This window comes from Alnus glutinosa, chromosome 10 (assembly GCF_958979055.1).
Source record: "Alnus glutinosa chromosome 10, dhAlnGlut1.1, whole genome shotgun sequence".
Taxonomy (NCBI): Eukaryota; Viridiplantae; Streptophyta; class Magnoliopsida; order Fagales; family Betulaceae; genus Alnus; species Alnus glutinosa.
The window spans coordinates 4372385-4391684 of NC_084895.1; the positions used below are offsets into that span (position 1 = coordinate 4372385).

The window sequence follows — 19300 nt, forward strand, 5'->3', positions numbered from 1 at the left end:
ATAACATGTCAATCTCAACGATCTATCTTGATTAGGAGAAGCAAGTATGGCTTCGAGTTGATATGTTGGTGTAAGAATGAGGTAGTGTTATACACAGAATGGACTACATGAGTCATCATTGTTTCAGCCAGTGATTAAAAAAAAAAAAATGTACATGCACGATGACTTATATCAGTTATTCTAAATTCTGAGAAGATTGCGAACTCATATATAAGTATAGGTCACTTTGATGTATGAAAGTGAGATCAAATTTTTGGTCAACATATCTGTGCATTAGGTAATCGCATATAATATTGTGGGTACACCTTCTTCAATAAGGAATCTAAATCATTTGTCATGAAAAAATGTGATAAGGAATATTATCATTGATATAGAATTAATGGGAAATTATCATAAAGCTCGGGCCTGAGTGTTTCAATGGTATTTACTGAAACTTTGTTTTGTACAAGGTGAGATGAAATCTCACAGGGTATAAAAATGATATATCATGTGATTAAATCATGTTATCCAGGAAAAAATGTAGTGCACAAAGTTACAATGTGTTTACTTTGGTTCAACTACGAAATGATTCCATAAGGGGTAATGTGTAATAAATAAATGTCATATGGATTAATTCATTAATTTGAAAATACATATTGGAGTGCAGTCACATTTGTTTAGTGGAACCAATTGTTGTTAATAGTGTCGTGTGATATCGTCACAAACCTATTGAAGCTAATTGTATTTTTTTTTCCCTTTAGGTCCGTCTTTGAGTTGATATAAATTGACTATTTGATTTGGGCATCGATTATGCATTTATTTATTTAGATTTTTTTATTTGATAAAACATGGGTCAAAGAAATAAGATTTCTAAGTGCTTATTACTCAAAGATGATTGGGCTTAAAAATTGATTTCCTAATGGCTTAAGCAATTAAAGAGCTTTAGACTCTTGGAATGTATTCCAATAGGCTTAAATAGAGTTAAAGGAGCATTGGGCCTAAGGGATAAAACCCAAGCCCATGCTTAAGAGTATGTAGTAGTAGGCTAGGGTTAAAAACTTATAGGATAGGATTAGGAGTCTTAGTTCTTCTATGAATCCAGTCCTAGTTCTACTGTGGGTCCAATTTAGGTTCATCCATGACACCTAAGCCAAATATAAGTCTATAAATAGAAGACCATAGTGAAGCGAAATTCACCAATTCACTGATTGATATAATTCATTGATTCATAAATTGAAAACTGCGAGATTCAAGTTTCACAAATATTTTTGTGAAAGGCACAAGAACATGCAAAAGGATCGTTAAAAAATATTCAAGTGAGAATATTTGGTTTTCTCAAGGTTATGCTTCTACCTATTTTATTGATTTGAGAATAGTTTGTGAGACCACATTCACGGTCATAATCAGTCATCAAAGAGAATTTATGAAGGTTTAATTAAGAACATCAAGAACTTGTTTTTGATCATTCAATATGTAAGGATAATCTCAGCCAGAGAAAATAGCCATACATGCTTAGAAGAGGCCGAATTCGATTGTAAATACAACAAACTTGTATAATTGTTTTAATCTAGCTTAGTTTATCTTGAAGCAAAATTTTTTCTGGGATCGGTTTCCGCTACACTTACTCAATACGTGCATAATCCCCGACAATTATATATACTAACCTATAGCGCGGGTGTTTTTTCATTGTATTATTAATATATTTTCATTTAACGTGTTATTTTATATTTCATATCTACACAAAAGCACATTTGTAAAAAATATTATATAATCCACAAATTATATAAAAGAATAAGTTGAGTTATTCGATAAAAACTCTACATAGAATTTACCAATTTTGAAAGCATGATGTGTGTTTTAATGAGTACTCGCAAGCGCACAAATCGTTTGCAATATCGTGTATGCAAGTGCGAGGTCCAATCCACAGGGAAATTGTCAAATGTTGGTGTCTTGTTTAATCAACTTCATTTTAACCTAGTTCCAAAGGTTTGAGGATTGATTCAAGAGTAAAAGACTAAACAAAAGAGATGAAATGGAATGTGCAAATTAAAAGGAACTAAGGCTAAGGAATCTACCAAACCAAATCTAACAACTCACACTTCTTGGTTTCTACTTGAACACCCAAAGAACATTAAGCTTAGGATGTCATTCAAGTTTCTTAACCACATATTCTAGAACCATTAAATGAATCCAACTCAAAGATAAATCACAAAGAGTACCCATTTGAAATCAAATCATCCAATGTATCCATTCAATGAACAAATCACAATGAATATCATCATTCAAACCGATAAAATAATGTATCCATCGGTTGAAACACATTAAATGTCCTATATCTACCAACAACCACATTCATTGCAAAAGATAAAGCATTTAAATGAATGGAACTTGAATAACAAATATGATATATCATCAAATGTGCAAGTATTATAACAAGAGTGTGAGTGTCATCAATGGAAAGGTTTCATCCTCAACCTTAGTTGAGGTTACTAGCCTTCCATGACTAAGAACACCACAAGAGAATGAAGAACAACCATGGAAATAAAAGGAAAGCTTTACAAAAAGAAAGTGTCTAAGAACAAAAGCTACTGGAATACACTACAAAACGCACGAAATTAAACATAGCTACTGTTCTCTGAACTCTCTCAACAATGAGGTATGGCTATGGCTTTTATAGAAGGAAATTAGGGCTAGAAACCCATGTAAAATGACTCATCTAACCCCCTCTAGGGTTCCTCTCTTGCTATAGACAACCAAGGTCATGCAACCAGCGTGTTCTGCTGCGAAAATCAGAGGGAGAACTAATTTTTGTCATGGAGAAGCTCCTGATTGGGTGTTCTGGCGCGCTTCTGCAAAAAGTAAGTTCTGGGAAATTTCGATCGATCGACTTTTACTCGATCAATCGACTTCGGGCAAAATTCGATCGATCGACTTTTAAGTTCGATCGATCGAGTTCTTCAGAACTTCCGAATTTTCCAAGCAATTCCACATGAATTTTGTCATACCTCACTTATTAACCTACAAAACATAAAAATACAAAAACTAACCAAAACATCAGAAAATAACAAGGCTAAAGGTCTAACTTATGTAAATCAAGGGGTCCAAATACACAATATTTGGCACTCATCAAAGCATTATATTTTTTTAGGAAAAATATTAAAAAGCTCCATCAACTAACAACCGATTTTAAAATAACCTCCTAAATTTTCAAATATGCTAAAGTGACCAATCAAACTACCAAGGTGTGCTAAAAAGGTAATTTTTTTCCGATACTACATTTATTCTCTTAAAAACTAAAATAGAAAAAAATATATATATATATATTTTAAACAAACAAAATAGAAATCTAAAAAATTTAAAACTTTATTATTTTTTTTTCATTAACAAAAAAGAAGAAAAAGAAGAAAAAACCAAAGGGTGGCTCGATAACTACCAATTGGTTGGAGGTGGCCAACAAGCCACCCTAGAGGTGGCCAGGGGTGGCGTGTGGACACCCCAATGGGGTGGGGGTGGCAGCGGCTCACCCCTAGCCACTTCTCGGGTGGTACGTAAGCTGCCCCCAGCCAGGGGGTGACTGTCGAGCCACCCCTTGGTTTGTTTTTTTTAATTAGAAAATTTTAAGTTTTAATTTCTTTAACTTTTTAGTTTTATATATATATATATTATTAACAGTGACACATGTCGTCATTTTATTGGCGCTGACGTGACACAGTAAAGGAATCCGTCAAATGTTTTGACCTAGAGGGAGTGACTTTTATTTTTGGCACACGACAAGGACCTCTAAGTTCATTTTGATGCCATATAAAGTTAATTATAAATCAGGAAAACAACAAAAACTAATTTATTATTTTTCATTTTTTTTTTACTAAGAGTAACACATGCCATCATTTTATTGGTGCTGACATGGATACTAACGAAATTTGTCAAGTGTTTTAACTACAAGGACTAAATTCTTATTTTGGACTACCATGATGACTTCTGAATTATTTTTATATCGCAGGGAGTGATTTGTAATTTAGGCCAATTACATGTAATTGTTAAACCTGCAGGATCTGTCTTGCGTAGCTTACGTATGGTGAGATAGAAAAGATGGAATATAGGGTTTGAGGTTAAGAAGAATTCACCTCACAACACAAGGTTGATTTAGGTTAAATACTCTCTGCCTATACTTTATTTCTTATGTCCTTAAATAGAGTTTACATGACCGACTTACCTAAAGCATTGGGACTTCTTGTTCTACACGTTTTAGGTCTATGTGATCTCTACCCAAATAGGACTTAGACTCTTACATTGAAATAACTCCCATATGGAAGTAAATAGACTACTACAAAGACTCTAACATCGAAAGGAAAATACAACTCTTGCACGGAAAGAAATTAAGACAAAATAATATAATGACCAATTACTACTCACAGTACACGAGAGAGGTAGGCAGAGATACTAATTACTAACAAACCGATTCCAACTTTACGAGGCTGGATCAGAGTAATGTTAAAAGTTTTTATTGTGTTACTCTTGTGTCTCTTCAAAAATGAGGTGGTTTTTAAAATCACCATTGAGCTTGTGATTGATCACTATTGAATTTTGATCAAATAATAATTTTAAAAGCCATCTAATTTTTAGAATGACACAAAAGTGACACATGAAGAGCTTCTAGAATTACTCGGAAGGAGGAGTGATACTAGATCCATTATTGGTTCTCATGAAGCCTAGTGTGCGTCGGCAATCTTCTTTGCATTTTCCAACCATATGCAGCACATATGTAAGTTTCATTCCCCTTCTGAGGCTGTTTTTCTTATAGCAGTCTTGATAACACTTTTTTAATTTTTCCTTTTCTTCTTCGGTATGCCCTGTTGAACCACTACTTTCTTGAGGAGTTCTCTTCTTTTTTGATTTAGAACCATTACTTCCTCGATGAGTTTTCTTCTTTCGTGATTTTGCATCATCATGTGGAGAGAAAGACAGAAATCGAGTGGGAAGTGGAAAGGGGTGAGAGAGGGTAGCAAAGGGGGAGTGAAAAAGGGAAAAGGGACGACGATCCTCTGCATGCACCAGAACTACAAAAAGGGTCACTAACAACATTATCATCACTATAAGTCCTTTCATAGCATTTCCATCAATAGTTCCTCTCATTTTTTTTTTGGGATATCCAGGATGAATCCATAATCTATGAAGACATTTTGAATTTATAGATATCATAGTTTGAAGTTTAATTTGGTTTTAGAAGAAGTCAATAGTTTTCCTTTCTTTTTAATTTAATTATTTAAGTGTTTGATGCCTTTTGAGTAACATGAATTTTGGTTTAGTTCATGTCTCTTGAGTCTTGACCCTTGAGACTTCATTATACTCATCGGGTAATTTCTAAGAGTTTTTGTTATTGGGAAGAGCTGCGTCTAGTCGAGAATGTATTTTGCATTTGAGTTTTTGTTATTGGAAAAAGTTGTCTGTTTTCATTTCATATGCCTTTTCTTAAGCATATGCAAAAGAACATGTTGGGTTCAAAAGAGAGATATAAAAAGGGGCATAAGACATTGCACCATAAAATTTGCATATAAATTATTATTAACATTCAAGATTTATGAATGGGGTTAAATAAATTAGATTGAAAGCGTAATTCATCGTATTACGTGAGGTATATGAGAATTTTAGAATTTAATTTAATCATACCAAAGAGCTATACTAATGATCCGGATAAAAAGCCTTAATTAATATTAATTAGTGACATGTCAGCCAGCGACAACATAGGCCTTCATAATATTGATTGATGAATACAACTTATGCTCAACTATATATATATATATATATATATATATAGAGAGAGAGAGAGAGAGAGAGAGAGAGAGAGAGAGAGAGAAACTTACATAATTAATATCTTTAATAAGAAAGATTAACTTAATTATATATCTTGAAGCAACCACCTCAATTCAAAAAGACAAAACAATATTACATAAACTCTTTCACACGTTTATTGGACCTAATGAAACTTGGTTGATATATATATATATGCAACCGCTGAAGGTACTGCATAGGTAAAGATGTGATATAAAAAGTAAATAAGTAAAAATGTATAATTTAATAATGGCATTATATTAGTTCAAAGTAACTGTTCAAAAGACATTCTCCCAATTGCATAGAAATATTAAAAAGACATTTAAGTATTATGAATCCACGAACCCTAACTTTTTTTACATTCGGTATTGATTCTCAGAGTTTGAATTTAATCCCTCAAATTTCTCTAGGCATTTGGTGTTTAGAGGAGTTCTAAACAATTTCTATGCAACAGGTTAGAGTGTGGTGCGGAGAAACTCCAATTTGGGTTGGCAATCAAGGTAAGACTCAAACTCTATATTTTGTTTAATTATTAGGTTGACAAATGAAACCCTAAAAACTTTTACGGAGTTCTATGGGGTATGGCTCTTAAGGAAAATCAAGAACGTAGACTTCTGTTAATCTTTGGATAGAAGTACCATTTTTCGTTTTTAGCCATAAGAGAAATATCATCTATGATCTATGATACAAAATGAATCATATAAAGCAAAAGATAAAATTGTTAAACCACATTAGGTCAAAGGTATTTAACCCATATATATATATATATATATATATATATATATATATATATATATATATATATATATATATATATATATTTTCACTTAGTCTAAAGACAACATTTTTCTTTTCTTTTCTTTTCTTTTTTCATTTTTTTTTTTTGGCCTTACAGAGGTATATATAATGAGAAATGCTAGAGTTCATTCTAACGTCTTTCTGGTGTTTTTATGAATAACATGAATTTAATAAATAAAAAAATTATCTCAAAATGTGACATACGAAATGCTATTTTTAAGCAAAAAAATTAAATAGGATAAAATGAGCCCCAGCATTTCACACACACACACATATATATATATATATATATATATATATATATATATATATATATATGTTTAAATAGACTACTGAGATCGAGGTAGCTTTCTTCCTTTAAACTCGTCACGTGTCAGATCGGTCTAGAATAGCCACTGGTCACAAATAGCCATGCACCTCCCGCACGCTGGGCTTTCCATGCCTACCACGGCATCACGCTTGCACATGTTGGCCCTGCCACACGCAATTGCTTTCAACCCCATATGCAACAATTTGCAACCCCCAAGCCTTCCCTCGGTAAGGTTCTTAATTTTTTACGCGATTTATGAATTTGATCTGAATACTACATAAAATTGACAAGTTTAAATTAAAAGGTTTGACCTGTTTAATTAAATCTTTAAATGGGTCGGATTACGATTAACATCTATAAAATTATACTCATGCTTCAACATGACCCAAATAAAAATTACCACCCTTATTGCATTTCAAATAGCTTCCCTATAGCTCATTCCCTTCTATACATATAGGGAAAAATAATAATAATAATAATAATACAAAAAAACCACCAACGGCAAATGCTCTATCGGTTTTTTAAGCATTGTGAATGTTACAGTTCTGCTTAATGTGTAACCAATAAAAAGAGCTTTCATATTCATTATTTTAATACAAAATATTTTTAAGAAAAATTAAAAAGAAGTTGATGTGAATGCTCTTACACAATTCTATTGTACTTGACAATTAGCAACACACTAGGGACACAATAGGCGTATGAGTAGGGGTGTGCATTAGAGATGTGAGAATTAAAAATAGGGTTTATGCATTCCACGGTTCCACCTCAATCGGGGTTAGAAGGGTCGGAAAGCTTCCAACTTTTTTTTCCGACCGAAGCCATTTTTGCTCCGACCTGACTCCACCTCCACCTATACCTATAACCTGATTCCCCACCATGGATAGTCACAAGATGGTTGATATGCATATACCTGTTTCCCCACCATGGATAGTCACAAGATGGTTGATATGCCATTGATTTTGTTAGAAAATGACAATGCTATATTTCAGTGGTATCACACTCATTGATTAAATATCAATTTCAATTTCAATTTCAGCAGCCCCAGGCTGTACTTGCAATTCTAGAGAAACCCGTGACTCAAAAGACACAAAGCTTGTTTTTATTGTAAAGACACGACCATCTCGTACCTCTATGCCTGTCTGTTTCATTGATATGAAAAAAGCGTATTCATTCCAACACTTGTTGAGAACTTGCTTTTCTTCAGCTGATTTCTACCCGTGAACTGATTCTTCAAATAATTGAAATACCAATAATAATAATAATAATTTAAATACATGCATTAAAAAACTACAACATGTCTTTTAATTTTTTCAATGGTTCTGTTGTTAACCGTACACAAAAATGATGAATAATATGAAATGAAGAAGAGAGAGCAAAAAAAAAATGAAGACACAGATTTAGATGGTTTGGCAATGTGCCGATGTCCATAGGAGTGCGGCTATATTCAATAATGATTTAAGGTTACAGCACAACATATTTATAACAAAACCCTACTGTACGGACATATATAAAAAACCTTAAAATACTTTGTACTTTACCGTCCCCACACCCTTTATAACCTAATCGTCCCCAGGGCAACATAAACTTAATTGCACCCAGCAAGCCATTGGCGTCACGATGCTTTGTCAATTGAACATTATACTGATACTCTCGTATTACTCTCTACGCTTGAAAGAACACGAGCCACTTATTCCAACGAATTCGTGTTTAATTTGATATTTTCTTTTTCACATAAAAAAAACTTAAAATTTAAACGGTTGAAAATACTACAACATATATAATGTAGATTTTTTTTTTCCGACACCTCAGCTAAATTCATCGAAATCTGTCCTTTTTTGTTGGGTTGTCTTTGATATTTACTATTGTATGACACTACAAAAACTGAAATAGTTCCTTTGTTGTCCATTATATTTATCTACCTACCGTTCTTTGCTTGACCAAAAGCTTGTTCATTATTCACCACAAGCTCTTTTATCCACTAATCAAATATTCAGTGTTCAAACGATCTAAAAAATTAAAGCGTTTGGCCTTGTGATTTTGCATACTAAACACGTATTTTTACGTAAAAATTACGAAAAGTGTCGTTTGAAAAAAAAAAAAAAACAACATTGTAGTCAAAAAATATTTACGTTTTCAAACATCAAACAATAGGTGTGGTTTAAAAAACGTAACCGCGATTTTAAAAGTCGGACTGCAACTTTATTAAATACTTAATTACGTTTTTAAAAATTACAATTTAATATACTACGTTTTGAAATCGCTATTTTTTCAAATAATAGGTTTTAGAACTGTTAAACTGAACGGACACTAATTCGGGTATGGAATTCTAGGGTTTTAAGAATTATTCTATCAATTGTAAACCAAAATGAAAAGTGTAAAGCTTGACTATACTGGGAAATTTTTTTTAGTTTTCCAATTAGTCTAAGTGGGAATTATCAATGATGCCAAATAATTCCTAAGTTCAAAACTTGATTATAGATAGTACAAAATAGATGGGTACAAAAATGTTAGATACTTTTTGCTTCATTTGTTACAATGTGCATGCCCATTTCTGACGTAAAAGACAATGATACATCTGACACACCCACACTTATTTATATTCACTCTTTGTTTTCTTTTGCACTTCTTTTTTAATTAAGCTTTATTTATTTTTATAGTTTTTTTTTTATGATAATTAATTAAACTTTATACTTGAGTTGGAACTCATTCTTGCAGAATCTGTGTACTTCTTTGCCATGGGTAATGGAGAAGCTCAAAAGTACTTCAAAGCAGTATTTCTACTTTTGAAGATTATTTTTTAAAAAAAAAATGTTTTATTCGTTCTATTAATTTTTTATTAAATAGACAATATAATAGCCTAATCTTTTGTTTAAGAATAGAAATTTCTTGCATACTAAATCTTGTGGGGATTCTATTAAGAATTATGAATCTATGATGTATAAAACATGGTGCTATATTACTTTGTATGAATTAATAAAACTTATTTCCTTGTTTATAGCATTTCTTCTTCTTTTTTTCTTTTTTTTTTTGATAATTTATAGGTTTGTATGTTCAAGCAATTTGTGTGGTGAGTAAAATCCTATCTTACGGATTAAAGTTAATAAATTATCACTTGTCCAAAAAAAAAAAATTAAACTTAATCATTTAATTAATACAAATAAGAGTAATACTAAAAACTACATTTTTATTACTCAACTATTCGACACTGCTAACTTGCCAATCTCAACCTACCAAAATATATATATTAATGAAGGCTGATTCAAAGATTGATTGGAACTACCACATTAAAATTATAAGATAATTGTGAGATAAAAATATGTTTTTTAGCATTACTCTTTTAATAATCTCCATCAACAAATCAAAAGATTGGATCCTTTTTATTTTATAGTCCAAATTTTATTTTGTTGCAATTAATAATATATATATATATATATATATATATATATATATATATATATATATATATATATATATATATATATAACGCTACGTCATTTAAAATTTTTAAATCATATGAAGAATGAGATAATTCTTCTCTATTTTGCTTAACATTGGTAAGATATTAAATAACGAGTTGTTAAAAATTTAAACTGGCAAGAAAAATAAATTTAATCATTTAATAAATTTTTGTTCATAAACCGGATTCATGGACCAATCTAGAGCCGTGGTAGGCAGGAGATGGAAGTTAAACTCTTCTTAAAAATAACGAAGCCATAAATTCCACATTTTGTTTAACATTTGTAACATATTAAATTACCATTTATTTTAAAATTTTAAACTAACATAAAAAATAAATAAATTATTTAATTATTATTATAATTTCTTTTTATAAACTAGATTTAGAACCGTTCTATATATAATCAAAATTTTATTTTGTTATATTTAACGGTATACCTAATGATACGTCATCATGTATATAATGCCACATACAAAATGTATATAATGGTGTACATGATGTCATGTGACAATATTTGATATCATTTATACTATTAAATCTGTAAAATAAAATTTTGATCCTAAAATGACATATTTGGTAGGTAAAAATGCATCTTGAGTGACATGAGATGAAAGGGTAAAATCCTCTCCATTTCAAATGAATTAGATATTATTCCTTTTATAGTTAAGATTTAAACTCGGTGTAATTAACCATGTACATAATTTCATATTAATTTTTTTTTAAAAAAAAACGTGCTAATATATATAAATACACCAATTCTAAATACTAAAAGGATAGAGTATCCTTATATTTAAGGTGGAACTCTAAACTCTTCTTGCAAATAACGAAGCCATAAATTCCCCACTAATGAGCTAGGAGAAGATATGAGCTCATAAATAGGGTGGTAAAAGAGGACAAATTACTGTTACTAAAAAGTGGTTGGCATCTGGCTTGCTGAGTTCAGTCATCAGTGTAATTGAAAATGTCATCTCCTTGCTTCCAAAGTCTGGTGGTCATCATACAAAGACCTGGCTCCAAGTTGTCTTCAAGAGTTGGAAATGCTTCTCTTCTGGTAATTACTGAAAACCCAGCTTAATTTTCTCTGGAAAGAGAGAGCAACTCTGTAACCTTAATTACTTTTCCAACTGCCAACCAAGCTCATGGTTTTAATGGCAAAACCAGTTCTTCATTCATTTCATCTTCTTCTGCTCATACTTTTTCTTGCTACCCATCATTCAGACCAGCTGCCACCCTCTCAAATTTTTTCCCTTTTACAAATCCAGCAGCTTCTTAACTACCCACCAGCTTTAAGTGTCTTGAAAAACTCCACAGACTTCTGCAGCATTGAACCAACCCCATCCTTCACTCTAGCTTGCTATGAAGACAGCATAACGCAGTTGTACATGTTTGGAAACAATGGAGATTTTCCACTGCCTCAAAATTTCTCCACCGACACTTTTTTTGCTGCTCTTGGTAGTCTATCAAGCTTGAAAGTGCTCTCTTTGGTTTCTCTGGGTCTATGGGGGCCACTGCCTAGAAGTATTGGAAGTATTTCTTCACTGGAAATACTAAATGTAAGCAGAAATTACTTCAATGGCGATATCCCAGTACAGCTTTCAGCTTTAAGGAGCCTCCAGACAGTCATATTAGACAATAACAAGTTCACAGGCCAGGTTCCTGGTTGGCTAAGTTCACTCCCAGTTTTGGCAGTTCTGAGTGTGAAGAACAATTCACTAAGTGGGTTTCTGCCTGATTCTGTGACAGCTCTGCAGAATATAAGAGTTCTTGCTCTTTCAAAGAATAATTTTTCAGGAGAAGTGCCTAATCTTAGCAACTTGACAAACCTTCAAGTTCTTGATTTGGAAGATAATTATTTTGGGCCTCATTTCCCTACTTTGCCTACCAAGTTGGTTTCTCTTGTGCTCAGAAAGAACAAGTTTGGCTTTGGCATACCTGCTGAATTAGGCTACAGCTATCAGCTTCAAAAGCTGGACATTTCTTTGAATGAATTTGTTGGACCATTTTTGCCATCCTTACTTTCACTGCCTTCAATTAATTACCTCGACATATCGAAAAACAAGTTCACGGGGATGCTGTTCCAAAACATGTCTTGCAATGCTGAGCTTGTATTTGTCAACTTGTCTTCTAATCTTTTGAAAGGAGAGTTGCCAACTTGCCTGCGCTTGGATTCCAGAAGCAGGGTTGTAGTGTATCATAGAAATTGTTTGTCAAATGAAGCTCAAGAACAGAATCCTTCTAACTTTTGCCAGAAAGAAGCTCTGGCAGTGAAAATTCTACCTCACGAGCAAAAGCATACTACACCTATTGCTAAAACAGTTCTTGCTTCAAGTACAGCAGGATTGATTGTAGGAGGTATCGCCATTGTTGGGGTGGTTTTCTTGGTTAGCAGGAGGGAAAGCAGGAAGGCTTCTGTAAAAACTTCTCCAACAAGGTCAATAGTTGAGCGTGTGTCTGCAGTAAATACAGCAAAACTACTTTCAGATGCTAGTAAGATCTCTTTCTCATTTTTCTTCTTCAGTCTGGGGAAGGAGATTTTTTACTTTATCTATTTTATTTTATTCTTGTATGCTCTCTATTCTGCTTACAGTTCATGCCCCTTCCCACCTTCATCATGCTACGTATTCAGAATCTCTAGAGTCCCCTTCTTCTCTGCTCCCTATTGTTTCTATCGATAGGAAATGATAAATTTAATTATTTAATTAATAATTTAACACTCTCTCTTGCATGTTGGCTCAAATTCATCCTTAATAAGTAAGGTCCAACACGCTAAATATTTAATTGAAATTGGAGGAAATGATAAATTTAATCATTTAATTAATAATCTAACAATCTACTGAGGTAGCTTCTCTAGGTGGATTTAGTTTGGTTACCAAAAGATGGCCTTCCATATTGTGGTTCAGCCAATTTAGTTACTCCATCAATAGGCATTAATGCAATCCAAATTTGTGTTTGAAAGCTAATAAATTTATAAAAGGAGAACATTGAGATATTGTTTTCAAAAATTTTAATATTGCTAGCATTTAACTGGTTTGCATTTTCTGAATAGTATATCAGGTTCTGCTTTAAAATTCTGCTGTATTGTATAGTCACTGACTCACTGGGAAAGAAGAAGAATGAACTCTCAAGTCTTAAATTTTCTTCCTTTATGCATGTGACTACATGCCTATTTGAAATCTTTTGCTGCAGGGTATATATCTGAAACAATGAAGCTGGGAGCTAGCCTTCCTGCATATCGAACCTATTCTTTGGAGGAGCTTAAGGAGGCAACACAAAACTTTGATGCATCATCTCTCATAGGTGAAGGTTCACTTGGTCAGGTACAGATTTTGGATAATTAAACCAGAAACGAAGTTTTAATCATTCAAGAAGTACTTCATTTTTGTCATACTTATCTTCCTGATTGTAAGACACTGATGCATTTCGATTTCGTTGTTGTGCTGCTGCTCTTACAAATTCACGAAAAACTTTGAATCATTCAAGAAGCACTTCATTGTTGTCAAACTTATCTTCCTGACTGTTACAGAGAATATGACCTTACTTGTATCTGAATTGTGGGAAAGGATTAACTATAGCCAACCTGTATTTGTTAGGATTAAGGCATAGTTAAGTTGCATTGATCTCTTAATTTGGATAACAAATTTTCCTAGTGAAGTCAACTCGGTATACATTTCCATGAACAAGATCCATTACTTGCATAATCAGGCTAATTGTAGAAAAACTTGGACAGCTAATATACTTCAGAGGCTTGGTTATGCATGCTGGATTGCTGGGTGCATTTATGTGTCTAGGCGTTGGATTACCGAGGCCTCACAAACGAGTGCAGGCTAGATTGTCAGTCTTTATCAAGTCTTAATGCCTTTTATAGCAATTACGTCATAGAGGAAGCAATAAAGAACTTTTTATCCAACTGCCAGTAGACATATGATCCTTTCTTCCTTTCGTCTGAACCAATTGTTGGATATGCTACGAGTATAGGCTTGTCAAGCACATGCTTGATGTCCATGATGATGGACATGGCTATAGCACATGTTTTGTAGTCTGTTTGACCTGGATTAAGATACAGCACCCTCTTTTCATCAAGATTCTCTCATTTGCCATTCCTATTTTCTCTTGTTGTGACAAACTAAGATTTTGAATGGTAAACAGTTAGAAAAGCAAAAGAAGAAAAGAGGGTGCTTAGATCATGTTTGCCAGAAAAAACCTACCTTGAACATCAAGATCCGCAAGAAGATTCCCTCATATGCACGAATGTGAATATCTTTGCTTTAGTTCACACCTTCTGCACTATTGTAAAGATATACTGGTCTGTTGTAGTGTTTGAGAAAATTGTTGATGCTGTAAAAGAAAAGAATAACAGATTGCTTCAAGGCACGTTACAAAGTCGCTATCCTTATGACAATATTTGCCCCTGCCAAATCAATGTAATTGGTGTGCACTAGGTTACAGCAAATTCGCCTCTAGGATGCAATAAAGCCCAGATTTGATATGTTGTAAAGCTATGTTATGCACAAACGAAGTTAAACCTGAATACCTTCAGAGATACTATACTGTCAAGAGATTAGAACTCTGTTTCTACAGTAAACACATTCTAATATGAGATTTTGAAGAAAAAGTTTTCAAGAGTAATAAAAGTCTTTTGAAAGAGAGAATGATAGATTGTATTGTTTTTGAATGATTAAATTTTGCTACTAAATTGGGCTATTTATTTATTTAATGGCACCTTTTTACCAACCATAGTGATGTTCTGAATAGTTAAACTAATCTTAAACCATTAAATTGCACTTCATCTAATAAATCTCCAAAAAAAAAAAAAAAAACTAATAAGTAAATCTATTATTGATTTTGAAAATTTGTACAATATATAGGAGACATTAAATTTTTTCTTAAGCTTAAAATATGTAGCTACATGAAAATTTTTTCGGATTAACATGTACTGCTTCCATTATATTGTCAGATAAATAGAGGGAAGACTTTAGAGTTTTTCTTAGGTATAATAGGTAGCTATTTGAAATGATTTCTGATTAACCTGTACTGTTTCCATTGCATTGTCAGATATATAAAGGGAAGCTGTCTGATGGAAGTCTCATCGCCATAAGAAGCTTAAAAATGAGAAAGAGGCACAGCCTCCAGACTTATATGCACCACATTGAGCTGATTTCAAGACTTAGGCATTGCCATTTGGTTAGTGCTCTTGGACACTGCTTTGAGTGCTACCAGGATGACTCAAGCGTCTGCAGAATATTTCTTATCTTCGAGTTTGTCTCAAATGGGACCCTAAGAGACTACATCTCTGGTAGAGTCAGTTTTTGTTGCATCTTTCTACAAGCTATTTATATCTAGGAAATACTTGATTTAGTTTCAATACATATTCATCCGTTCTTCTTGAGTGGACTTAATCCTAACAGTTTGGATCCCTTGATATCGAATTCCAAATTCAGTATTTCACTCTTAAACTTTCCATCAGTTGGATACTTACATCGAAAACTTGGTTTGCCAGGACTTCCATTACAAAAATTTACATGGATCCAGAGAATAGGAGCCGCAATTGGAGTTGTGAAGGGTATTCAATTTCTGCACACAGGGATTGTTCCTGGGCTGTATTCAAATAACCTGAAGATAACAGACATTTCATTTGATCATAATCTTCATGCTAAAATCAAAACTTATAATCTGCCTCTGTTAGCCGAAAATAGGGGAACGGTATGACAAAAGAAACTTGTTTTTACTCCATTTAGCTTAATAGTCTTTCCTTGATTCTAATCTCCAAGTTAATTTTTGTTCTGAGTCTTTCAGGTAGGTGGAGGTTCATATCCTGGACCAAAAGGAAGTAAGTCAGAAGGGTAATAAGAAATTCCTGTCCTTATATTTTCCAAATACCAAATCTTAGCTTTGATCTGAATATGAAATAAGGTCTGTTGTGTAAAAGTGTTGATAATGTAGTGCCCTCTTTGGCTTCATGTAGAAATAGAACACAGCATTGCCTTTATCTCCAACTGTTTGGTTGAGGCTACATAGATCCTTCTTCACCTTCCAGCTTTCCCTGTTAACATTCATCGGTCTTTTTTTAACAACCTGAATTTAGTTTCTCATGGCATTCCTATTCTCTTGGTGTCTTTGTGCTGAGCCAAATTAGTTATCCTTGCTGCAAAAAGTTCCCATCATTGCAAATAAGCAGACCATCTTATTTAGAGGTCCTCCTCATTGATGTCAGCTCTATCTTCGCAAAAATACATTCAGTTTCTTTTTTTCTTTTCTTTTTATCATTTCCTGTATTGCTACTCACTTATCAACCTTGGCTCAACCATGCTAAGCTTTGAAAAAGTTGTGCCTATTATCCAATCCTATGTACCATTGGATATGGCAAGCCTCATATCTGTCTTGTGTAATTTTTATTCTCAATTTATATGGTGCATGGCTGCACAGGAGTCAGGACTTTGGAAATGCTTCTTCCTCTATTCAACTATAGTTCTATAAGCAAAATCGGCCTTAGATTCGCATTTTTCATCGAAAGATTATCCAAGATAACCAAATATTGACACACATTTTTCCACAAAACCCCAACATCTTGAAACCCTTGTATTCTGTTATTATCTTGCTCCTGCATATTCTGAATCATTTAAACTACACATCATCTCTTTACAGGTTAAAAATTCAATTGACATTCTAGAGTCTGCCCTTACATACCTCATTTCATTAAAAACATTTTATTAGGCTTGTAAACACTGAAGATAAGCTATGTATAACAAACCGCTTTAAGGTCAAAATGAATTACTGTATTTTTATCAATGATCAAATAAACACATTGTTGTTTACTGTTCTCAAGAGATTGTCTTTTTACTGTTACAAAAATTTCTTAGATAGCTGTCATTTCTATGTTTACAGGGTAAATCATGAGGATAAGAATGATGTCTATGACATTGGAGTAATCTTACTAGAGATCATTTTGGGAAGGTCAATCATGTTCCATAATGAAGTTGGCGTCTTAAAAGATCTTGTGAGTATTTTCTCTTTTATCACTTCGAATCTAATTTCCAAGTTGCTTAAGGAACCAAGTCATTTCAGTTCCAGAATAGACAAGTTGAACATATGGGGTTGAAAATGTGATTTCTGCTAAATCAAGCTACTTGCTTTTGCTTCTTATGCAGGTACAAGTAAGCATTATGACTGATGATATCGGTCGAAGGAATATCGTCGATCCGGCAGTTCAAAAGGAGTGCTCAGTTGAATCATTGAAGACAGTGATGGAGATATGTGTCAGGTGTCTTTCCAGCAAACCAACTGATAGGCCTTCTGCTGGAGATGTTCTTTGGAATCTGCAATTTGCCGCACAAGTACTTCAGGATTCGTTTACGGAGACACCCAGAACAATGAAGACTGAGCTGTGACAGACATCCTCCTTAGAAATGAAACTTTCAACCTCCTATGCTTGCATGTTTAGTGTGCAGTGTATGTAGTGATATACAAGTCCAGTGCAACACAAAGCATATAAGCATCTACAAGGCACTTTCAAAATGCTTATTGTCTATGGGCATGTACACATGCCCAGGTGTATGTTTCCCCCTATTTGTTCCCTGGTTCATTTTGGTCAAATGCAAAATTAGCAGGTATCATTTTGAAGGGAAGAATATTTGATTTAAAGAATCATTCATTCAAAAGGAAAAACCAAAACATAATAATAATAAATAAAAAAAAAGGTGTGGCATCGGTCCAAGTCGCTCATTTAAAAGCTTTTTGTGTGGGATATCATTTATCTTAAAAGTTTAAATTGATAAAAAATAATAAATTTAATTCACTATAAGGGAGAACATGGGGGCTTTTTAGGGTTACAATTATCAAAGACATGTTCGTTGTAATTACAACATATGTATTGTAATTTACTCAAAATGTATTAGCAAAAGGCCTGTTTTATTTTACAATATGGCTTTTCACTTGCTATGTTCATGAAAAGTATATATTATGTCACTATTTTATTTTGGGATAATTGCATCATTGGTCCCTGTAGTATGCCATAATTATTTTTCACTTCATATGGTTTAAAAAGTTCATGATAGGTCCTTATGGTAAGCAATAATTACAAATCGATCCCTGACATCAAATTTCGTTAAAATTTTTGACAAATTCTGTTAAATGCCACGTCAGCGCCACGTCAAACCAATATAAGAATGCGACACATGTCCATCTTAATAAAAAAATATTATTAAAAAATAAATAAATATACTTAAAACATTCCATCCACACGACTTTATCCATATGTAGACAACGAAAATAATTATTACAAGAAACACGAGAAAGTTTAAACATCAAATCCAAGCTTAATTTCAGCTAGACTTGTATTATTAATTATGTAGAAAGTGACATCTATCAATGATCAAAACAAGAAGCTTATGAAAAATTCTAAAAAGTCATCACAGGCACCCTTCTCTCTCCTGCGAAAACTTCTCTAAGAAGTTAGTATTAGGCATATGTTCACGATCTATGTAATGAAACTTGATTAATGCATGTGTTTGGAGTTCAAAAAAAGTTTATTTGTATGTAATGAAACTTTACTAACTACTCCAGGGCCGGCTCAATATATTTTGGGGCCTTAGGCAAAAAATTTAAATGAGGCATTTTTAAAAAAAAAAAAAAATTAAATATTAATTAATTTAAAAAATATAATAGTAAAACTTGATTTGTCAAAGGAAAGAAAAATTAGTGTTAGAATATTTCCTAAAACCGATAAAAAAAAATTAATGCAATTGATTAATTGAGTTTTGGTAATTAATTAATTTTTTAATCACTAATCAGATATGGAATGATTTTAAGAACTTGAATGATAAGCTATTGGGAAATAATGAAAATTGAGAAGAGAGAAATTCAAATAAGACTTGAATAGGGAAATTGAGATAAAAAAATAAAAAAATAAAAAAAATAAAAAAATAAAAAAA

The 19300-nt window shown here is 32.8% G+C and overlaps 1 pseudogene; it reads left to right on the top strand.

Moving 5' to 3' along the window:
- The first annotated feature begins 11200 nt into the window (after positions 1 to 11200).
- Positions 11201 to 18014, top strand: LOC133880485 (probable inactive leucine-rich repeat receptor-like protein kinase At3g03770; annotated as a pseudogene).
- Positions 18015 to 19300: the final 1286 nt, after the last annotated feature.